The 22,743-nt window shown below is 40.1% G+C and overlaps 1 long non-coding RNA gene across 2 annotated transcripts in view; it reads left to right on the top strand.

Moving 5' to 3' along the window:
- LOC132541869 (uncharacterized) overlaps nucleotides 1–22,743 on the top strand; it is a 94,870-nt gene that overhangs the window by 55,413 nt on the left and 16,714 nt on the right. For both annotated transcript variants that reach the window (XR_009552964.1, XR_009552965.1), the window contains exon 2: nucleotides 8,273–8,330. This is a non-coding gene — a long non-coding RNA (uncharacterized LOC132541869). The remainder of the gene's footprint in view (nucleotides 1–8,272; nucleotides 8,331–22,743) is intronic.

Raw genomic sequence — 22,743 nt, 5'->3', positions numbered from 1 at the left:
TTCTTTCTCTTTTCTTTCCTTCCTTCTTTCTTTCTTTCTTTCTTTCTTTCTTTCTTTCTTTCTTTCTTTCTTTCTTTCTTTCTTCCTCTCTGTCTCTCTCTTTCTTTCTTTTTTGCCTCTAGGGCTAGTTTTGAGGATCCGTGCCTCTACTACAAATCTACTGCTCCTGGTGGGTATTTTTTAATTTAATTTGATAGGACAGAGATAATTTGAGAAGGGAGGGGGAAGGTACAGAAGGAGAGAGACAGAGAGACACCTGCATATCTGCTTCACTGCTCATGAAGCATGTGTCCCTCCCCCCCTTACCCTGGACAACAAGCTTTGTTATAGAAACAGTGAATTTGGGAGCCAGGCTGAATATGAGAAGTACAGGGTTTTAATCATGTTCCATTCTGTGTAAGGCTCTTACTTTCATAGTGTGTTTCCATGATTCTTCCTTGTCTTAACAACTATAACATCATCATATCCTTTTAAAATTTGTTGAGAGGCTACCTTTGAAAAATGACCTTGATGGAATAAAGATCTCCTTTGTTTTCTCTTTAGGCACACACTGGCAACCAAAACCAAATCAAACTACTAATATGGAAGAGGAGAGGAAAAAGAGAGACTTCCATCTTAGTAGTTTATATGAGATATTCATTGGATTTATGACTGTATACATACCTCTCATGTATCAGTATCATTAAGAAGATTTTCTCTAGCACTGAAAGGTCTTCTTTTAATGGAGAGTGACTGACATTGTGACCTTGGGCATATCATCTCTTTGTACTGCAGAATATCAATCTGCAAAACGGGAACAGGAATAATATTTTTCCAAAGAGCTATTGTGAAAATTTAACGAGTTAAGGTATATAATGTGCTTAGAAAAGTGCATGACATGCAATATTCAACAGATGATTTGCAACGGTCACTATTTTATATGTAATACAGAACCTAAGGCAGGGATTAAAGAACTTCTCCCTGAGTCACCATCATGTACTACTCAACAGTAAGAGCTCTTTGCTTTGTCTCCCTATATCATTTAATATTCTTAACCTTCCCCTTTTGAAGATAAACTGAGGCTGAGACAGAAACTGTGTGAGAGGAGGAGAAAGAGAGGGGGAGAAAAGGAGAGAGAGGGAGAGAGAGGGAGAGAGAGAGAAGAGAGGAGAGAGGAGAGAGGAGAGAGAGAGAGAGAGAGAGAGAGAGAGAGAGAGAGAGAGAGAGGGAGATCTTTACTGAAGAACAGTAGTGGTGTAAAGTTTTCCTGAAACCCAATCTTCCACTATTTACTTGAGGAGGACTAGATCCTAGCCCCTTTAACTTTCTACTCAAGAGCGCCTGTTTTCTTATAACTGTTTTGTAATATTCTATTTAGAACCATGTGGTCAGTCTGGAAGTATGAAAACCTTTCAAAGAAAACCTCATAATAGTTATATTAATAAACATGGCTTAGATGAGTGCCAGAGATTTGGCTTCTATAGCCCAAGAATAGCCAAAGAAAAATCACCTGCATAATATATGGTCTAGCAACTGATAGGTCTGGGGCACTGGCTCAGTATGACTTCTATCAGGGGTGTGGATGGTGATGGGACTCAAGGAGAAAAGGTTACTCTCAGTCAGTCTTCAACTGCTCATTCTGGGGCCCAAGAATCCTAGTAACAAAACAAAGACAAACACAAAACAAAACAAACAAACAAACAGAGGCCACCTTTATTTACTATGACATGTGTTAAGACAACACAGCCCGAGACCTAAGAGTACAGACATGACATTTCAAGTTGGTGTATAATATCTACTTTTATCAGTTCTAGCTATATGAAGACAGTTCAATACCATGAGGATCCATAGATATTTTGTACATGTTTCCTGCCTTCCGTGTATAAACCAGTGATAACCATATGACTGTCTCATTGTGCCAAGTCCAGCAACCCTTTCAAACAATCCACCATCATTGGGAAGACCACTCAGTCCTTAGCCCTTATCTGCAGTACAAAATTGTCAAGAGCTTGGAGCCCCATGAGGGTCCCAAAAAGCTCCCCTGTGAATAACAATTGAAATTAAGGGTGTAACACAAGCAGTACATTATACTATATGTGGTTATAATTCAAATTTCCCTACTACTTTTTAGGCCTAGACACCAAGATATAATGCTTTGTGGAAAGACTAACTTGTACAAAATGAAGGTATAAAAATGGAGAAAATTTCAGAAAGGCCAGAGATGTTTTTCAGAGGGCTAACTGAGGAAGCAGTGGGCTAAGTTTGAACGCAGCTTTTAGTAGCATTCCCTGTAACCTGTGGTACCTTGTTCTCTTCTCAAGCTTTAAAGGAGTCTGAAAGTTTGGGGGTGGGGAGAGAAAGTTTGGGGGTATTGGAAACTGAGAGATGATTGCTTCTTGGATGGAAAATAGTGTGGTCCTGTCTTTCCTTCCAGACATAGATTAACAATGACTTAATTCCAGAAATATTGTCAGTAAGTAAAATAAATATACTAATCACTGCAGGCAAATTGTATGTTAATGTATCTAGGCATTGTTTCTAGTCTGACCCTTAAATGTATGCTTAATCAATCTGGGTGAATGACTCATCCTGCTCTTAATTAATCTTCTTGGACATTTATAGAGAAAACACAAAGTCTTTACTAAGACCTTATAAATGTGTTTAAATTTAGTATGGATATTTATTTATATGTATAGCATGAACAGCCATTACATTTAAATGATGGCTTATTTAGAATGTTTTCAGACCTTCAGAATGTTTTATTTCTACCCTTGGGGATGGAATGAGGGATAAGTTGAAAAGAAACATATGATGGCCATTTTCCATGGCAAGAGCTGCCTAATAATGTACATTCTTGTTTGGATTTTACTGCACCACAAGACTGGGAGACAGACATGGGGCCCTCACACAACTGGAAACTTTGTTGGAAGTGGTGTCACATTCACAAATTCATCTCCTTTGGGGTGATCCTCAGTTTAGTCACCTTTGCCCAGGAAATCATCCCTCTCACAAAGGTATTTCTCTAGAGCCTAAAGGATGACTTGTACAACAAATACCAAGAGAGGGCCCAACTGCACTGTTGTCATGGGCTTTTGTTTTGTCAGACATTGCTAAGGATGAACCATCTGCTGGGATCCCTGGAGTTTGGGTCTGGTACTATTTGCTGTAGGGATTTGACTTCAATTGGAGTTAATTTTAGGATACAAGGTGTGGGTGTGTATTGCAGAGATTAGTCTTCAAGCTCCTCTTGACCAGACTTTCCTATCACAGACTCCATTGTTTGTGCTGCTTTTGTGGTTCAGGCTGTAGTTTTTAGAGTTTGTTTGTGCTAAGCACTGGTGTTATAGCAGAGCAGGCACTGGGATAGATGTTGAGAATATAATGGTGCAAACTATAGCCTAAATTCTAGGATTTTTGTGCTCTATAGATTTAGAATAATTTAGAATTCCAGATGCTGATAAATATCATTTAAAATAAACAAGACACTTTGGGAAGTGCTTTGAGAGCCATTTGTAGTGGAAGGAGGGTGCACAAGGAGAGAGTGGATCAACATTTAGCAGCCATGTGGGCAAGAACCACACATCATAGTGTGTCCCACGGTGTACCATACAGAGTTTAGAAATGTCTCTAATTTTAGTGGAAGTCACAGAAGAATTTTAAGTAGGAACTGCTGTGGTCTGACTTTCATTTCAGAGAGATCTCTTTGGCACTTGAGCAGAGTCTTTCTTCTATTCAAAGCACAGTCCATAAGTGGTTCAGCAGCATAAACGTCATGTGGGAGCCAGTTAGAGAGGCAGAATCTTAAGCCCCACCTAGAACTAACTCCTCAAGCAACAGCTGCATTAATTTTTATTGGGAGAGTAATAGTTCACAGTATATGCAGTGTTAGTACATGTATAAAATTTCTGCATTTTTAACAACACTCCAAGTTTGAGAAGTGTTCTTGTAGACAACGGTTCAAGTCAGGCAATGAAGAGTTATTCTGTGCTCTGCCCTCAGATACAGAAAAAATGAGTTGCCCTAAACAGATCTTAAAAGGGGAATTCAAACTTACTTTCAAATACCAACTTTGATTGAATGGTTCAACATACATTCTAATTTGTTTCTCTAGATTTTAGGTAACTCTCTTGTCTTTTATCTAGTAACTCAGCTGTCAATTTCCTTTATTGTTATTGACTCATGTATCTCATTATTCTGTAGCTCACCAGTTCTCTCTTTTTAAATTATTTTACTTATTTTTTAAAAATTTTTCTTCAGCTTTGGGAAAGGCAGCTAGTCTTTTTTATTTTTTTATTACTGATTTACAAAATTACAAAGTAACAGGGGTACAATTCCACACTGATCACACCAGCAGAGTTCTGTGACCCCATCCCTACCATTGGAAACTACAGTGGTTCTCCCAAGTTCAAAGACATGGGATGACTATTATCTATCTATCTATCTATCTATCTATCTATCTATCTATCTATCTATCTATTTTTCTTCTATGGTCCTTCTCTTCCATTTTAAGTTACATCTATATCTATTACAATGTCACAATGTCTTTCTTCTCTCTCTTGGTCCTAATGGAATTGGGTTTCAGAGACCTCCAGTCATCTTTCCATAACATTTCATTCCTTCTTGGAGTATGGACCAAACTTCCTTTGGGGGTGTAGCAGGTAGGATTTCTAGCTTCTGTAATTGCATCTCTGCTGAACATAGGCATTGGCAGGTCGATCTATAACACCAGCCTGTCTCTATCTTCCTCTAGTTGGGTAGGAGTATGGAGAGGTGAGGTTTAGGGGCACATTGGTGAGGTTGTCTACTCATGGAGTTCAGGATGGAATTATATAGTAACTTCTGCAACTTGTTGTGTGAAAGGCTGTTGGGAACATGTGTGAGCCTGATAGAGCTTAGGGAGAACCACCCCCATCTTTGGATGGAGGTCTGAGACGATAACCTCTTGGTAAGTCTCTCTCAACCGAGGTGAGCATAAGGGGGGAAACTCAGACTTGGTTCTTTCCTTCTTGACTCTCAGGCCCACAGATACCCCAGTACTTCCCTCCATTAACTGCAGGCCACATGGCTGCAGATTCACTTATTCAAAGTCACCTTCTGATCACAGAAGAACACACCTTATCACACACTTCATCACACACCTCAGACCCCAGACAAGAGAAATTCCAAACTGTATGGCCTTTTGATATCCATCTTCTCTCTGTCTCACCCTACGGGTTTAACCCCTATGCTTCTCTCAAATACCTTTGGATAATTAAGTTGCTTGTGTTATGGATCAATGTCAGTTAGAGCATTTCTTTCCTCTAAAGGAATACGAGTGTAAGTGTGAACTGAGACTCTCTGTACTGTAACATTAATTATGTCATGTATGCGTTTCTTGAGGAATTGAATGAGGCAAGGAATAATCATCGATAGAGCTACCATAGCTAGCAAAGGGCCTAGGAGAGGCAGAAGCCAAGCAGTTAAAGGAGAAGAGAACCAGGAGTTAGTATTGAAAGGGGAAAAGGAATTCTTAATATCAAAAGGCAGTAAATTATGGAGCAGGACAAAATGTTTAATAAACAGGAACCAGAAAGTAGGAATAGAGCAGGTGAGAATAGGGATTTTAGTATGGTAAGTAGCTAGGAATTCAATTCTAGGTGCATATGACTAGTGATTTTAGCCTGAGCTTGATTGTTAACATGAGGTGGATTAAAAATATTGTCTGGGAAGATGATGTCAGAGTTAAGAATAGAACTAGAAAGCTGAACTAGGGCAGGATGTAGTTCCCAAACTTGAAGAATACATATAAATACAATTAAGTATTTACCACATCAATCTGACCCAGGACTCATGTACATACATACTTAGCACAGGAGCCTATATAACTTCAAGTTCCTGTCAGTCTGAGCTCACATTCAATAGTCACAGCTGGGAAAATTCTTAAAAAAAATTTTTTTTAATTACATTTATTTATTTTCCCTTTTGTTGCCCTTATTGTTTTTATTGTTGTTGTTGATGTCGATGTTGGATAGGACAGAGAGAAATGGAGAGAGGAGGGGAAGACAGAGAGGGGGAGAGAAAGACAGACACCTGCAGACTTGTTTCACTGCCTGTGAAGCTACCCTCCTGCAGTTGGGGAGCCAGGGGCTTGAGCCGGGATCCTTACTCATGTCCTTGTGTTTTGCGCCACGTGTGCTTAACTGCTGCGCTACCACCCAACTCCCAGCTGGGAACATTCTAGGCTGCACTCATTTCAGGGCTTGTCTTCTTGAGTGGCAGAGTAGGCTGACCCAGCCTTTCTTCAGAAAGTGGGGAAGTTCCTACCATTGCTATTTTATAGAGAGGGAAAGGCCTTTGAATGGCCCCTTAAAAGGCTTATGATGACTTTCCTGATGGAAATGACAAGTGATGGTGGAGAATGGGTTCTATTAGATATCTATTAGATATCAGATCTATGGGGCAATTCTGTAGGGAGGTTGTGGGGATGTGGTGGAGCCTGGCAGGGCTTGACCTGAGAGGTGAGTCCATCCTGTTAGTCTCTCTCTCTATGGAGGGGTTGAGCAAAAGGGGGGGACACAGGAACCTCAAAAGGTCACCCGCCGTATAAGACTTCCCTGCCTCACAAAACATCCTACATTTTCCCACCTCCAGGAGCTGGCATTCCTTAAAATATTAAGCCTGCTCCACCCTGCATTCCCTGATACTATGGCCCGTCCTTTTATTGTCTACATATCAATGTTCTGCTTTGCCTAACAAATGACTTAAGGCCTCCACTCTATTCCCCCACCCATTCTGCCCATTTAACATATTCCTTTTCTACCCTCAAGACCACAGGGTATTATAAATTCTACCAGTTAAACCCCTAGGAACAGTTGCTAAGGAAGCCTCTGCCATTTCCACTTTTCTCTGTCCCTTTCCTAACCATGTATGGTATTGTCAAGCCACTTTCATTTCTGTCTTGTCTCTTCTGTGTTCTGACTTGGAGGAGAGCACGCATGCAGGCCAGGAGGTAGACGGTGGCCATTGCGGTTTGCACCATGTGGCCTAACCAGGTGTGCTACTGCCCAACTCTGGGGTGTTCGGATGAATAAAGATTTGTATTGCCTGCTGCCATGAGCTTGGTTCCTGGGTCATCTCTCTCCCTCGTGTCACTAGCCCAGCACAATTCTAGGATTTTCTGGCTTGAGCCCCAGGTGATGGAGTGGCTTGTTAGTGACCAAAGAGGCCACTAGTAAGTGGACCAGTCTCTTGCCCTTTTCCAGCTTTTGTAGTCCCTTCTTTATCTGACAAGGAGTTTCTCCCAGCTGTTAAAGCATTGAGTGTCATTTGTTTTATCCAAATTGGTCTATGGGGTATGGCCATAAATTGGGAGGAAACATACCTAGGATTTTAGTGAGGTCTAAGTTAGCCATCAGTGTTACTGCATTTAATTGTTTGATGATTCTAATAAAGGACTTCATAGACACAATAATGTCCTTTAGTTGAAATATATATATTTTTTGACAGTATATCTCTTGGCTAATTGTATACCATTTTTCTTCTCAAGATTATCAAGGGGTGACAATAATGCTGATATTGTCAGAAGAGATTAGGAGGTATATCTTACTTTATTTTGTGTAGTAAGTTGAGTGATTGAGGGATGTGAGGTAGGGGTAGAAGGGTGTCTAGGCCTTAGTAATAAATTTTTGATCAGAAATTTATGGTGCCTTCTTTAGGTTATTCTAGATTGCTGAGCTTATTATGTCCAAGTCTAATTATAGAGGACTATTAAGCACTTATACTTTGAGATGTATAGTTGCTCCTAAATTATGGATACATGTGTACATGTACCCAGTCCCCTAGGCCCTAGTCTAATGTAGGATCTATAAGTTTACTGGAGAGTGTGCCATCTGAAATGGAATTGGGTAGTCCCATGTGTTAAGAAAGGTCTCACAAAATTATTGGAGTTGGAAGGTGAACCTTGAATTGTCTCTGGACACAATTCGAAGTAAAAAAGGCAGTGGCAGCATAACATGGCATGGTGACACTGGTTACATTGATTTAGTTGAGGTCGGTAGAGACAGTATAACAGGGTAAGGGATCAAGAGGAGAGGCATCAAGAAATATAAGCAAAGTTCCAAAGGTTCCAAGACTGGGAGAAATATGGATTTTAAAGAGAATGGGGAAGGTTCCTAATAGTCTTAGAGTTTAAAAAGGCAATAATAGATCATTATTGTTATAGCCAATTTAATTGGGATCTTGCTTTTCTTTGAAAATCCAGTGGTTAGGATTTACCATGCTTTATGATAATGACTGTTTTTTATCACATTTCTAGGTGTTGGCTGCATAAACTACCACATCTCAGTAGAAAAGCAGCTGGATTCTGTCACAAGGTTGGTACATTACTGATATTTATATTTGTTGTCTAGGCATTATTATATGGGGTAGTTACTGAGGACTATTGATAAATGTATCAGGATCTGGTTAGCTTCAAATGAATAAATACATGACAATGACTTATAGAGAGAAATTTATCCTCTTCTCATGTCAAGATGTAGAGACTGGGATCTTCATAAAGGCTCAACTCCATGAAGACCTCAAGTATCAAGGCTTGTTTTAGCTTATTATTCTGCCACACTTGACCTGTTTTCATTAAGTCACCTCATGGCCCAAAACTGTTGCTTTAACTCTAGTCAACATGTCAAAAACCCAGCTGTCAGAAGTGAAGCATATGGAGAAAAGGAAGCACAACAGAAGATTTTTTCATAGAGACCCAAGTTGTTACCTGATACTTATAGAGTTTAGGATACATATTTAGAGACATGCCCCTCAAGTCTGAAAAGCATAGTTCTTTTTTTTTGTTTGTTTGTTTTGGTTTGGTTTTGTAGTCAAGTACCCAGCTAAAAAATTGGAGATTTCTTAATAAAATGGAAAGAGAAATCACATATTAAGCAACAGCTAGCAGTTCCTAACACATCCTGTTTTAGGGAATGCAATCTGAGATATCTGTAATGGTGCCTCCCCACTAAATTTAATCTAGGCTACATGTTTTTGCACTATCATCTATTATGGCTGGCATCTTGTAATTCTTTCCACTTCTCCTTCCAAAGAAGCAGAGGTGTCTGACTTAGTTTGAATACATTTCTGTATTCAATGTTGAAATATGAAGCTAAACCTCACCCACTTGAAACAGGATAAAAGAAAATCCCCTGGATAGGGAGAAGTATTCGAACAGTTCTATTAACGTATGTGTCTCCTCCTGAGCTGGGTCTTTAAGCAACAAAGGGACTGGAGGTAATCCACTCCTCCCCTTAGTGAGTTCCTGACTCAGCAGCTCCAGATTCCCTCTTTACTATCAAGGAATGAAAACAGTATAAACACTGCACTTACAGGGAACTCATCTCCTTAATTTTAAAAATTTAGTTCTGGAAAAGGCCTGTTTAAAATGTGTGTTAGTGGGGAGTTGGGCAGTGGGTTAAGCACAGGTGGCACCAAGCGTGAGGACTGGAGTAAGGATCCTGGTTCCAAGCCCCGGCTCCCCACCTGCTGGGGAGTCACTTCACAGGCGGTGAAGCAGGTCTGCAGGTGTCTATCTTTCTCTCTGCCTTCCCCTCCTCTCTCTATTTCTCTCTGTCCTACCCAACGAAGATGACAATCAACAATAACAATAATAACTACAACAATAAAAAACAACAAGGGCAACAAAAGGGAATAAATAAATAAATATATATATATATAAAAGAAAAATCTGTGTGTTAGTCCACTGACCAGGAATACAGAATATAAAATGAGCCATGAGGAACAGAGAAATGGTGCTTCGACTTACAAACTGGCTCCTTTTGAGTACAAAAGTGTTGATATCAGTGGGTGTACTAATTAGTGGAGAGCACATACCACTACTGGAGGGGTCATATGAAAATTAAATGACACATTGCATGTAAAACTTATGACACAGAAGCCAATCCATTGTTAAGTACTCAAGGAATGGCAGGTACTAGTTCTAGCACCGAGCATTAATTAATTGCTAAGCAGAGTGGACACTACATTTTGGAGTCCAGAGCACTGTTTTAGGGTTTCCATACTTAGAAGCTAATTTGTCCAAACTCTATTGGCCTTCATAATCATTAAGCCATAGCAAGAACCCATGGATACTGTAGTGTCTTTACAACTATGACTGAGAGGTAGGGATCTGTCTTGTCTCCCTGCAAAGCTCATCATGATAATACATACACTCTTTCTTTTTAAATATTTATTTTATTTATTTATTCCCTTTTGTTGCCCTTGTTGTTTTATTGTTGTAGTTATTATTGTTGTCGTAGTTGTTGGATAGTACAGAGAGTAATGGAGAGAGGTGGGGAAGACAGAGAGGGGGAGAGAAAGACACCTGCAGACCTGCTTCACTGCTTGTGAAGCGATGTCCCTGCAGGTGCGGAGCCAGGGCTCGAACTGGGATCCTTATGCCAGTCCTTGTGCTTTGCGCCACCTGCGCTTAACCTGCTGTGCTACAGCCCGACTCCCAATACATACACTCTTTAACTTGTAGCTTCCCATTGCTCTTAAGACAAAGATAAGAACTTTTCAACATGACCTAGAAATCGATGCAGTGTGGCTCTCACCAACCTCTTGAGTCATTCTTCAATTCTGGTGAACAAATCAGTGATCATTTTTAATATTGGTGTACCATAGTGTTTTTTTATTGCTACCAGGGTTACCTCTGGGACTCAGTGCTGACTTGATTTCACTGCTATCAGTGACCATTTCCTACCCCCTCCTCCTCCCCCATAGATAAAGACTGAAAGAGAGAGATAGATGGAGCAGGGGAGACACCATAGGTCTGTTCCACAGCTTATGAAGCTTCCCCTCTGCTGGTGCTCCCATGTGTGGCACTGGGACTAGAACTTGGGTTTTTGTGCATGGCAATGTGCCTGCTCTATGAGGTGAACTGTCTGCCACTCCCCACTCCGCCAGAGTGTTTTACACTATGCTTCTTGCTCTCTCTGTTTAGTCACTACGATTCTCCTCTGGGGCCCTGGCATTCAGCATTGTTTCCCTTTGCTACAAGAACTCGTATATCTTGAAGGTTCATTATTTCCTTCCCCTCTATGTCTAGCTATCTGGATCCTACATAAAGAGATTCCTGTCTTCCTGAAGTCTTATCTAATCTTTCATTTACGGAGTATCTAGGGGACTTACTTTCAAGTTAAATGTCAAGGTTTCTTTTCTTTCTTCTTCTTCTTCTTCTTCTTTTTTTTTTTTAATGTTTTTTCACAACAATGTTCTCGGTCATTTCTGACTCCTTTCTTTCTCCCCTTCCCTCACCAGCCCCCCTTTCCTAGTTCCATTCCTTGGAAATTCTGGTGTACTTCTATCTTTTTAATCTCTGGTTTTGCTATACATTTTCCTTACTTCTAGTTCATCTTTCTGAGAAACTCTTGTAAACACATTGTTCTCTTAAAGAACTAGGTAGCTAGTCCTGCTGGAAACTTTATCAGCACAGCCTTTTTTCTGACCCAGTGGAGAGGGTGTGTGTGGAGTGGAGGCCTCTTTGTGCTCTCTGCAGCAGAGAAGCTAAGACCCTGCCCCTGCAGTGGGGCAGGCCCTGTGTTGGGTTTAGGCTCCAGGGAAGAAAGACCACCTTGCCCCAGGTGGAGACAGGCCCTGAACAAGCGTGAGAAGTACAATGGTGAGAAGTGCAATGGTGGAGTCAAGTACACAGAACTTTTAAAAAACAGAGAGGCCAGGGCTTGGATGGTACTACAGCAAGTTAAGCACACATGGCACAAAGCACAAGGACTGGTGTGAGGATCCCTATTGGAGCCCCCGGCTCCCCACCTGCATGGGAGTTGCTTCACAGGCAGCAGGTCTGCAAGTATCTATCTTTCTCTCCCCCTCTCTGTCTTCCCCTCCTCTCTCCATTTTTCTCTGTCCTATCCAACAATGATGACATCAATAACAACAACAATAATAACTACAATAGCAATAATAAAAAAAACAGAGAGGGAATGAAGAAATGAGCAGAAGGAGAAAAAGAAAGGAAAGAAGGAAGGAAGGAAGGAAGGAAAGAAGGAAGGAAGGAAGGAAGGAAGGAAGGAAAGAAGGAAGGAAGGAAAACAGACTGTGGTCTCAATGAATTCTTTATATTCTGTGATGAAAGCCCTGAGCAGAGTAGCTTGTTAGCCAGCATTGGCCAGTGCACATTTAACCAGGCCGATCTCCTTTTCTTCTCCCTTCCCTCTAGTCACATGGCGACTCCTCTGTCCTTCCTAGACCTCAGTCTTATTGTTCCCTCCTTTCCAATTCTGTATGTCATCACCTCACCTCCTATGAGTTTCTACTCAAGTATGTGTCAATTTCTTCTCTGTTCTGCTCTTTGTCCTTCTATCCATTTGCATTTCCTTCACAGCTCTTACTAACACTTGACCTGTTTTTTTTTTCCTCTAATTTTTTTAGGGATATATATATATATTATTTATATATATTAATTTAAGAAAGGAGACATTAACAAAACCATAGAATAAGAGGGGTACAATTCCGCACAATTCCCATAACCTGATCTCCATATCCCATCCCCTCCCCTGATAGCCTTTCCTCTAATTTTTAAGGGGGGTGATATTAGTATCCATCTAGTTACTTATTTATGGAGTCAAGGTTCTCACATATGTGAAGTTTCACTGCTCCTGGGTGCAGTTAGAGGGACCAGGAGTGACAACACAGCACTGGAGCTTCCTTCATGGCATGGAGAAATTGGTGCCAGAGTTTAAACCTATGCCACACACATGGAATCCTCTCTCATGAACTCTCTCTCTCTGACCACTGACTCCCTTTAAAAAGAATGGAAGCTTCTAGAAGGCAAGAGATATTAGCAATGAGTTGAACGTTGGTCCACCCAAAAGGTATGTTTATGTCCCCAGTACCTTGGAGCATGAACTCACTTGGCAAAAAGATGTGTGAATTATAATTATAATAAGGTTCTTATAATCAGATTATCTTGGATTATTTGGTCAGTCTTATAAACAATGACAAGGGTTTTGAGGAGACAGGCAGAGGAGGAAGTGGGAGGCAAATAGTGGAGAGATGCAACCAGAGGGGGGCGCTGGCAGCCACCACTATCAGAGAGCAGGAAGAGCTTCTCTAAAGCTTCTGGAAGGACTAGGGCTCTGGTGATGCCTTAGTTTGAACCACTCAACTTGTAGTGATTTGTTACAGTAGCTATGGGAAACTCAAACAGCTCTGTATCACCAGTACCCAGAACAGTGCCTGAAACCTGGCTGTACAAGGACAGCAGATTTTCTCTGAGAAGGGCCAGAGAGCAAACACTTAAGGCTCTGCATTGACATATCTCTGATATACTCATCTCTGCTTTAGAGTCTGAAAGCAGCCAGAAATCACACACACGAATGGAGGTCCACTTGTTCTTCTAATATAACTTCATTTATGTAAGTTGAAAAGAAAATATTTGGATAATAAAGAGAGGAAAAACACTTCTCCTAATAATAGCAACTCAGATTTATGATCCTATGTGTTAGCCTTTTCTCTTGGTGACTGTCCTCCATGAGGGCAAAAAGCCCCCTCTCCTGAGTCCTACCACTCAGACTATTAAGAAGGAACTCTGTGTCTAAACACAAGTGGCCTTGCTCGCACTACCTTGAATGCCTGCTTTAGTTGTCTAGGCTGGATGTTTTAAATTAGCACTATGGTGAGGAGGAGAAGGTACCCAGTATCATTCAATGGGATTATCCCTGCAGGTAGCCTTCAAACACTGGGCTGTTCTCCAGTGGGAAACTAGTGGGATTTTCAGCAAGTACCATATCCACTGCAGCCAAGCGACCCTCAAGGATCCCTTTAATCCAATCTAGTGGCAGATTTGCTTATGGCAGTGCACTGCTTCTAGAGCTGTGCTTATCTGACTTTAGAAGTGAGCAGATTAACACCTTTCACTTCAAGATCTTTTATTCTTGGCTATAGTGTTTTACAGGCACTAAAAGATTCCATTCCACTAAATCCTACTGTTAATTACTGTCCAGGCAGATCGGTGAATTTTTTGAATTGCTGTCAGCACTTGTATCTAGAAGATCTTTTACAATTAGGCAACTGATTGGATTTATCAGCCCCTTTAAGAACCAGTCAGTTCTAGCGTGCAGACCTGCTAAATTCTGCATACTCACACTTACCCTAAAAGACTTTTTCTCCCCTGAGATGGTTCAAGCTTATTCCACTAGCTAGAGGATCAGAAAATTATGTTTTTTTTTCATTAAAAAAAAAAACCTAGCTAGATACCATAGTACTTAAAAAACTTATTTAATGTGGTGGCGGCTGGATTTGAACTCAAGTCATGCACATGACAAAGCAGTGCACTATTCAAGTGAGCTATTTTGCCAGCCTTAAGTTTTTTTTTTTTCTTCAATTTTTTCCTTCCTTTTTAAGTCAAGAATGTCAGTGAAAAATATCCACAGAAGGTTAAGAATTCCCTAATTTATATCAAATTTACCTGGAGGACTTGTTACAACAAAAATTCCTGGACTTGATTTTCATAATTTCTGACTTATTGGGTCGGTGTGAGACCTAGCAGTTTGCATTTCTGACAAATTACTAGATACTATTGCTGCTGCTAGAGGGGGGTGTGGGGTAGGGAGGTAGCATGGTGGTGGGGTAGAGAACGGGCTTTGAAATCCACAATGCTATCAAGATACTACTTGATAACTTTCAGGTAGAGAATAAGGTTTATCCAAAACTTATCATTCTCCACTCTGAAATTCTGACTCTAAATCTGTAAACACCATTGTCAACTTAATACAGAAGACTAACTCCATAATAAATCTTAATGTCTTTGTAGCACATGCTCCTTCTATATTAGAATTTAAAAATCACCTTTCCCATAAAATAAAACTTTGGTGTATTGCACCAAAGCAAAGGACTCTGGGAAATGTGGGGAAGGAAGGAGGTAGAGAGGGTGTTGGGGTCCTTGTGCAGGATGGTGATAAAGGACCTAAATTGGGGGTGAAAGTAGACACATCATGGGGAGATGAGAGCGTCTACCCATGTGTCAACAACTATAGTATTAAGCATTAGCCTCCTTCCAATACTAATAAAAAATACATTAAAAAATCCTTTCTTTCCTTGAACAACCAAAATGATAGACTCTTCTTATGTCTAGCAAACCACAGCTGAATTGGGGATCTCATCTGGGGAGCTAGCCCAGGTCTTTAGGGATAAGAATAACCATGCTACAGCATCCATTGGTGGGGGGGCAGCCCAAAAGCAACTGGCACTTTGCTAATTACATTCTGTTATAATAGCTGTTGTGACACAGGTGAAAGTCTGTTACTCCACTGGGTGCTTTTTGAGGGGGACCAGCAGTCAAAACAGTATCAGATAGGTTTTCAAATGAAGGATCAATTTAACAACATGTACTGGGAAGCTACAGTGATTAGGTCCAATTATGGGTTGGAAAGAAAGAGACTTAAATCCAGAAATACGGAGTGAAGGACTCAGGGATCTGAGGTGAGGGGAGGAAGCTCCACATCATGGAAGAAGGTGTTCAGGGAGTGGCAAGAGAAGGGGCTAAGAGAGTATAACAAACATCTCCCATTGCTGTACCTGCAGTCACTTCCTTTTAGATTAGGGGAAAGACAGATTTAGGAAGTAGGTGGGAATTATTATTATTATTTTTTAATATTTATTTTATTTATTTCCTTTTGTTGCCTTTGTTTTATTGTTGTAGTTATTATTGTTGTTGTCCTTGTTGGATAGGACAGAGAGAAATGGAGAGAGGAGGGGAAGACAGAGAGGAGGAGAGAAAGATAGACACCTGCAGACCTGCTTCACCGCCTGCGAAGCGACTCTCCTGCAGGTGGGGAGCCGGGGTTCGAACCGGGATCCTTATGCTGGTCCTTGTGCTTTGCGCCACCTGCGCTTAACCCGCTGCGCTACAGCCCGACTCCTGGGAATTATTTTTTCTTCCATTGGAAGGACTATGATTTAAGGAGTGGTGGTTAGTACTTTTTAAAGTAGAGAATAATGGCCTTTCTTTAGCTTCCTGGACCTTTATTGTCTTGCATTTAAAATAATCTGCATCTTGGGCAGGGGTAGATAACCTAATGATTATGCAAAGAGGCTCTCATGCCTGAGGCTCCAAAGTCCCAGGTTCAATTCCTCTGCACCATCATAAGCCAGAGCTGAGCAGTGTTCTGGTAAAAATAATCATAATCATAATAATAATAATCTGCATCTTGTGGAGATCAGTTCTGGGAATCTTAGAGTGGTATGATTTGAGTGCCTTCATGTCATTTAGACTTCATCACCCCAGTGGGTATTTACTAGTATTACTCCTACCTCCTGGAGAAGGAGGTGATCCTGAGAAGAAGTTAAGTGGCCCTGTCTCTTCACCAAGCAAGAATTTATTTAGTCCATGCCAGTCTGACTCCAAATTGACACTCTCAACACCCTAGTCAGTTAGGTGAAACCACAAGAGGAAAATTAACGATGTGAACTGTGGACTCTATTATACTCTGAAAAGTCCCCTTCTGCTTTCTCAGACCCTAACCCTAAGCAGCAAGCACGCCCATCTCACTCTACCCCCCCAAAAAAGAGAAAGCAGTGCAAAAGCTATAGTTCTGAATACCTATTAATCAGAAAGAAACAACACACACACACACACACACACACACACACACACACACACTCCCTATGAAAGTATGTTACTATTCTTATTGGCCATGCTAGAAAAGAGTTACACCATCCATTATTTTGATGAGTTCTAGGGGGAGGATAGGGATGAGATCAGCCTCAAACAGATCCAGAAATTATTGGCAAATATAGCTGTGGATCGTGTATGGTGTACTTTTTTCCCAGCCTTTCACTAAGAATAAACAGTTTATGAAAGTAAGCACTTATCACTTCAAATATGCAACCCAAAAGAAAAAGTCTTACAAAGGGAAAATTGAAAAAAAAAAAAAGTTGACGATAAGGAAGATGAGTGAGGTTGCACCTCTCCTCTAATCAGACATACCTATTATTGTGTCGTATATCTAGTCTATGAAATGACTGCCACTCGGATTATTTCTAAACTTCTGACCTGAGGTATATTCCAAGACAGTGAAAAAAAAATAATGCTTGGTTTGCTGTATGAGATCATAAAAGGTATTTTTTGTTTGTTTGCTTGTTCTTGCTTCTATGTAACTGTACATAACAGCATGAGGATGAGGTAAAAACTGAACCCTGAGTTTATAAATAGTTGGACTGGGATGACAAGAGCTTGGCGTTTTCTCTCTACGTTTGCTTCTGTGGAAGGTTCTGTTTAGATTTGCTCTACAACCTGTCAGGCAGTTTTGTGTGGGTTGCGACTTGACTCCTATGTCTTCTGTATTTATTATTTCAGAATCACTGGCCGCAATCAGTCTTCCTGCTCAACGTGGGTTTCCAGTAAATGGCAAAGGGCCCCTTAAATCTGTCTGCAGTTTTACAACAGACTAACCCAAGGCCTTCACACTAACCATGGGTGGGCATACATAGAAGGGCTCACTGCCATGTTTATTTACTTATTTCATAGCTAGAAGGTTACCCTTCAATTCCAGAATGAATGCAGATGCTATACTGATCAGCAGTTGGCAGTTAAATGCAAGTTAAAGGGATGGGCTTAGAGGAAGCTGACTGGAACCATAACCAGTCAAGGTCAGAGTGGAGCGCTGTTATTATTGCATTAGCATAATCATTACCACTCTTGTTTTCCAAACTGTCCTTTAATGGGCCCAATGTACCTTCAAGTGTATGACTCTGACACACATCACTTATCTCCTCTTCCAACAGTTTAATTCGACATGTAAGCAGATTTCAGCCTTGCCAGTTATAAATTCTGTCTTGCTCTCTAATGGTGGTTCTTCTCATATTTATGTGTGGATTTAGTACTGACCTTTAAACTGAGAGTAATAGCATGTGAAACCTCAATGGGTGTTTACATATACCAAGGCTACATAGAGTCTTTATCTTTACTATTTTATTGCCACCAGGGTTGTCTTGCATACGTGAGGAATCCGCGATTCCTGGTAGTCATTTTATTCTCTTTTTAAAAATTTTGTTTATCTTATAGGATAGAGAAAAATTGAGAGGGGATGAGGAGATAGAGAGGGAGAGAGACAGAGAGCCAGCACTATTTCGCCACTCATGAAGCTCCCTCTTGTAGGCAGGGACTGGTGTCTTGAACTGGGCCCTTGAGCATGGTAATGCATATGCTCAATCAGTTTAATCACCACCCAGCCTCCCAGTCCCCATTTTTCTTTTTTATTTGATAGGACAAAGAGGGGAGGGAGAGAGAGAGAGAGAGAGAGAGAGAGAGAGAGAGAGAGACACGTCTGCAACACAGCTTCACTGCTTGTGAAGCTTCCTCTGTGTCTTTGTGCATGGTAACGTGTCCACAACTGCTGGGCCCTGTTTCCTTTCTTTTTATCTCAGAGATTTTAGGATCCTTCCAAAATTCATGCATTGTATTTAGAGTGAGAAGAAAATTTAATATATATACCAGGCCAAAAACAAAAAGGTGGTTTTTTCTTTTTCCTTTTAACTAATGTAGCATCAGGGGAAGAAACAAAGGCCGTGTGTGTTTGTAATAGTGCATAGTGGCTGTCCAATTTTTTCACCCTGTAGCCTTAGAGAATAGAGAAAAAGAAACAGAGAAAAGTGAGAAAGGGAAATATATCACTCCGGGATCTCAGTAATTAAAACTATATTCTTGTTCTATACTGTCCAATATACTAGCCAGTGCTATACGTGGCTCTTGATTACTTGAAATATGACTAGTGTGACAGGAACACAAATGTTCATTTGATTTTTATTGCTATGCATGTAGATAGCTATATGTAGTCTGTGTCTTTTTTAAAAAAATATTTTTTTTATTTTCCCTTTTTGTTGCCCTTGTTGTTTTTATTGTTGTTGTAGTTATTATTGTTGTCGTCGTTGTTAGATAAGACAGAGAGAAATGGAGAGAGGAGGGGAAGACAGAGAGGGGGAGAGAAAAATAGACACCTGCTTCACCACCTGTGAAGCGATTCCCATGCAGGTGGGGAGCTGGGGGCTCGAACTGGGATCCTCATGCCGGTCCTTGCGCTTCTCGCCATGTGCACTGAACCTGCTGTGCAGTCTGTGTTTTTTCTATTCGACACACAGGGAATGTACACTTATCCTCATTCTATAAGTTGTTTTGATAACTTCATTGCTTTCTTATGCTTGGACTTTTCAATCTATTTCATCCAGGATGTTAATTCCTCATGTAAATTAATCTTCTGAGATTATTTTCTGGTAACAGTGTAGACATACTACAAATCCAGTAATATTTAATGGTGAAATAAAAAAGTGAAACAAAGGGGTCAGGAGGTAGTGCAGTGGGTTAAGCGCACATGGCGCGAAGCTGGAGGACCGGTGTAAGGATCCCAGTTTGAGCCCCTGACTCCCCACTTTAGGCAGGTCTCCAGGTGTCTCTCTCTTCCCCTCCTCTCTCCATTTCTCTGTCTTGTCCAACAACAAAAACATCAACGATAATAATAACCACAACAACGATAAAACAACAAGGGCAACAAAAGGGAAAGAAAATAGCCTCCAGGAACAATGGATTCGTGGTACAGGCATGGATCCCCCACAATAACCCTGGAGGTGAAAAAACAAAAGTGGAACAAAATATTTTAAACAAGCTATGAAAGGTTACTGGCCTGAGAAGCATACCAAGGAGTGGAAAATAATTAGTTGGATCACACTATTTTAATCCTGTGTCTGGGTGTTCTAAACCCATTTACTACTATTTGAAAAAATTGCCAACATTTGCCCTTCTATCACTTGAGGACACATGCCAAATATGCTTTCACTTCATCCTGTTTAGACAGTTGTTTTAATGCCCTTTATTGATGTTATCACTGAATGCAAAATTAACAGATCACTAAGATGCCGGTTACGATAAGAATTGTCTATTACTTGCATGTTGCTTCAACTCTGCCTCATTTACACAGTATGGCAGCTAGCTAGATTCTCTGTGGACGGGAATACTATCTGAACAATAAACTCTAGAATTTCAGTACCATTAAAAAAAACTTTTCCAGGCAAGTTTATCTTTTCTGTTAGTAGTCTCCACCAAGCCTGTCATGCCACTCTTAATAGGCTATGAAAGTTTTATAGGTTTTTGACCATTTTGCTTCTCTCAGGGCATTCTGATGCCAAAGATATCTGAGATACAGTCCCATTTCCTTCAGCCAAAGGCTTGCTTTTGCCGGCTGCTCTATTAAATAGACGTATGTCCTTGGGAAGGAGCCCTGAGATTTTTCTGGCATGATAAAATGGACTATATATTGAGGCTGTTTCAGATCTCAACTATTTTCCTCTCAAATTCAGCAACCTAATAATAATAAGGATGTGTCCTTTGGGCACGGCCCCACAAAAAATACAACACATGGCCCCTGTCTCTTAGGGTCAAAAGAACAATAGTTGATTTCAATGCGGAGTTTTGAAAGGACTGAAGACATTCCAATAGTATGTTAAAGTATCTCTTTCAAAAAATAGGTCTCTTGTAATTTTTGAAAATATTAAATAATGTGTCATCATGATTATATGTTTATGTGTGTGTATATTCTGTGATCTGACATACTTCATTTTTAGGTATTGCTTGTGGAGAAATGTTTGCATACATGCCTAAAGAGGCACATTAAAGAACAACGGCAGCATTTGAGATGTACAATACAGTTAAATTCATGTAAATGCTCATTTGTAAAGGTATTGGTTAAAAGGATGCCAGCTGGTGGCACTGTAAATGTTACAATGTGCAAGAATCTGGGTTCAAACCTCTGGTCCCCAAATGTAGGGCTGGGGAAAGCTTCTCAAGTGGTGAAACAGTGATGCAGCTATGTCTCTTTTTCTTTCCTTCTTTAACTCCCCTTTCCCTCTCAATTTCTGACTCTATCCAATAAGTAAAATAAAATAAAATATTAAAAAATAAAGGTATTGGTTAAATTGGTTATTCATGTATAGACATTATTTGCACTTATTTGAAAAGATGGTACAGACTTATTTATAAGTGCTGATACCAAGTGATATTTAAAATAAATGGAGAATCAAGATGCAGAATAGTGCACTTAGTTTGATTCTATTTGTGTCATTAAAAGATTAATTTACATTTTTTAAAAAAGCCCAGCTATCCATATATGTGCCTATGTATTTAAAAAAGGGTATGGAGAAGAGAACAATTAAGATACTCAAACTGTGCAAATAAAGTGGTCCTTTGAAAGACATAGATTTATTTTATTTTGTATTTTATAAGTTCTATAATGTCTCTAAATCAGCATATGTTTTAATTTATCCAGTAAAAAAACACATGACTAGTCAACAATTTGTTTGGCTTTATATATTAAACTCTCTTTTCAGCCACCAGATTCCAGATGCTAGCATCCTGCCAGTCAGACTTCCAATGTGTCCTGGAGCCCTGCTTCCCCAGAGCCCCGCCCCACTAGGGAAAGAGAGAGGCAGGTTGGGAGTATGGACTGGCCTGTCAACACCCATGTTCAGCAGGGAAGCAATTACAGAAGCCAGACCTTCCACCTTCTGCATCCCACAATGACCTTGGGTCCATACTCCCAGAGGGTTAAAGAATAGGAAAACTGTCAGGGGATGGGATGGGATATGGAGTTCTGGTGGTGGGAATTGTGTGGAGCTGTACCCCTCTTATCCTATGGTTTTGTCAATATTTCCTTTTTATAAATAAAATAAAAAATAAATATAATTTAAAAAGCAACAAAAAACTGTCTTAAGAATTTTAGAGTATCTTATTCTAAACTTTCCCCTCCATAGATGGCAAATGTTAGATAATATAGCTGTCATTTTGTGACTCTTTCTTTCCCTATTAAAAATATCTTACAGTTTAAAATATACCTCCATCCATTATTATTTTTATATATTTTACTGTTTTTAAAATGCAAAGGCAATAAAATTTGTCCATTTTAAGCACATAGACAATAATTCCCCCCTCCCACTTTAAGTACAGTGTTTTGACAAATGTGTATGATATTGTTCTTAATGGATAGATCTGCTCCTTACTAAGCAGTGATTTTTGTCTTCTGGTAAAAGAGACTGATGGAGGTAGAAATACATGAACCAAGTCCAAATCGAGTCATTCCTGGAATTTCTTGTGTAATTACTGCATTTTATTGTCAGTCCACACAGATGAATGTTTAAGATGTTAGAATGTCTCAAACTTTGAACCATTGTAATGCTGAGCTAAATGAACATTTATTTTTGTAGCCAAGCCATTGCACAGGTCCTTAATTACAGTATTCCTTAATATAAATATCTAGTAGAAAAGTTGAATGTAAGGATATCAATTATATATTGCTCTTTTCCTCAAAACATGGTCTACCAATTTATATTCCTCCATTCTTCAACCCTCTCTTTGAGTTTGCTTCTTTGAGTTGCTGCCACCTTGGAATTGTACTAACAACTAGATGAGCATTTGAGCAGTACTTACTAGCTGACTAGAGAATGATTGTTGGAAATTGGGATGCATTTGAAGAAACTGATTTCCCAGTAGAAAAGTTTGTTTTATAAAACAGGGTTGGCAGGCTGGGCAGTGGCATGCCAGATTAAATGCACATAGTACCATGCGCAAGGACTAGCACAAGGGTTCTGGATTTTAGCCTCTGGCTCCCTACCTGCAGGGGGGTTGCTTTACCAGCAGGTCTGCAGGTATCTGTCTTTTTCTTCCCCTCCTCTCTCTATTTCTCTCTGTCCTATCCAAAAAAAAAAAAAAGAAGCCACAAGAGTAATGGATTTGTAATGCAG

This window comes from Erinaceus europaeus, chromosome 12 (assembly GCF_950295315.1).
Source record: "Erinaceus europaeus chromosome 12, mEriEur2.1, whole genome shotgun sequence".
Classification (NCBI taxonomy): Eukaryota; Metazoa; Chordata; class Mammalia; order Eulipotyphla; family Erinaceidae; genus Erinaceus; species Erinaceus europaeus.
This window is presented reverse-complemented; position numbering and strand designations above follow the sequence as displayed.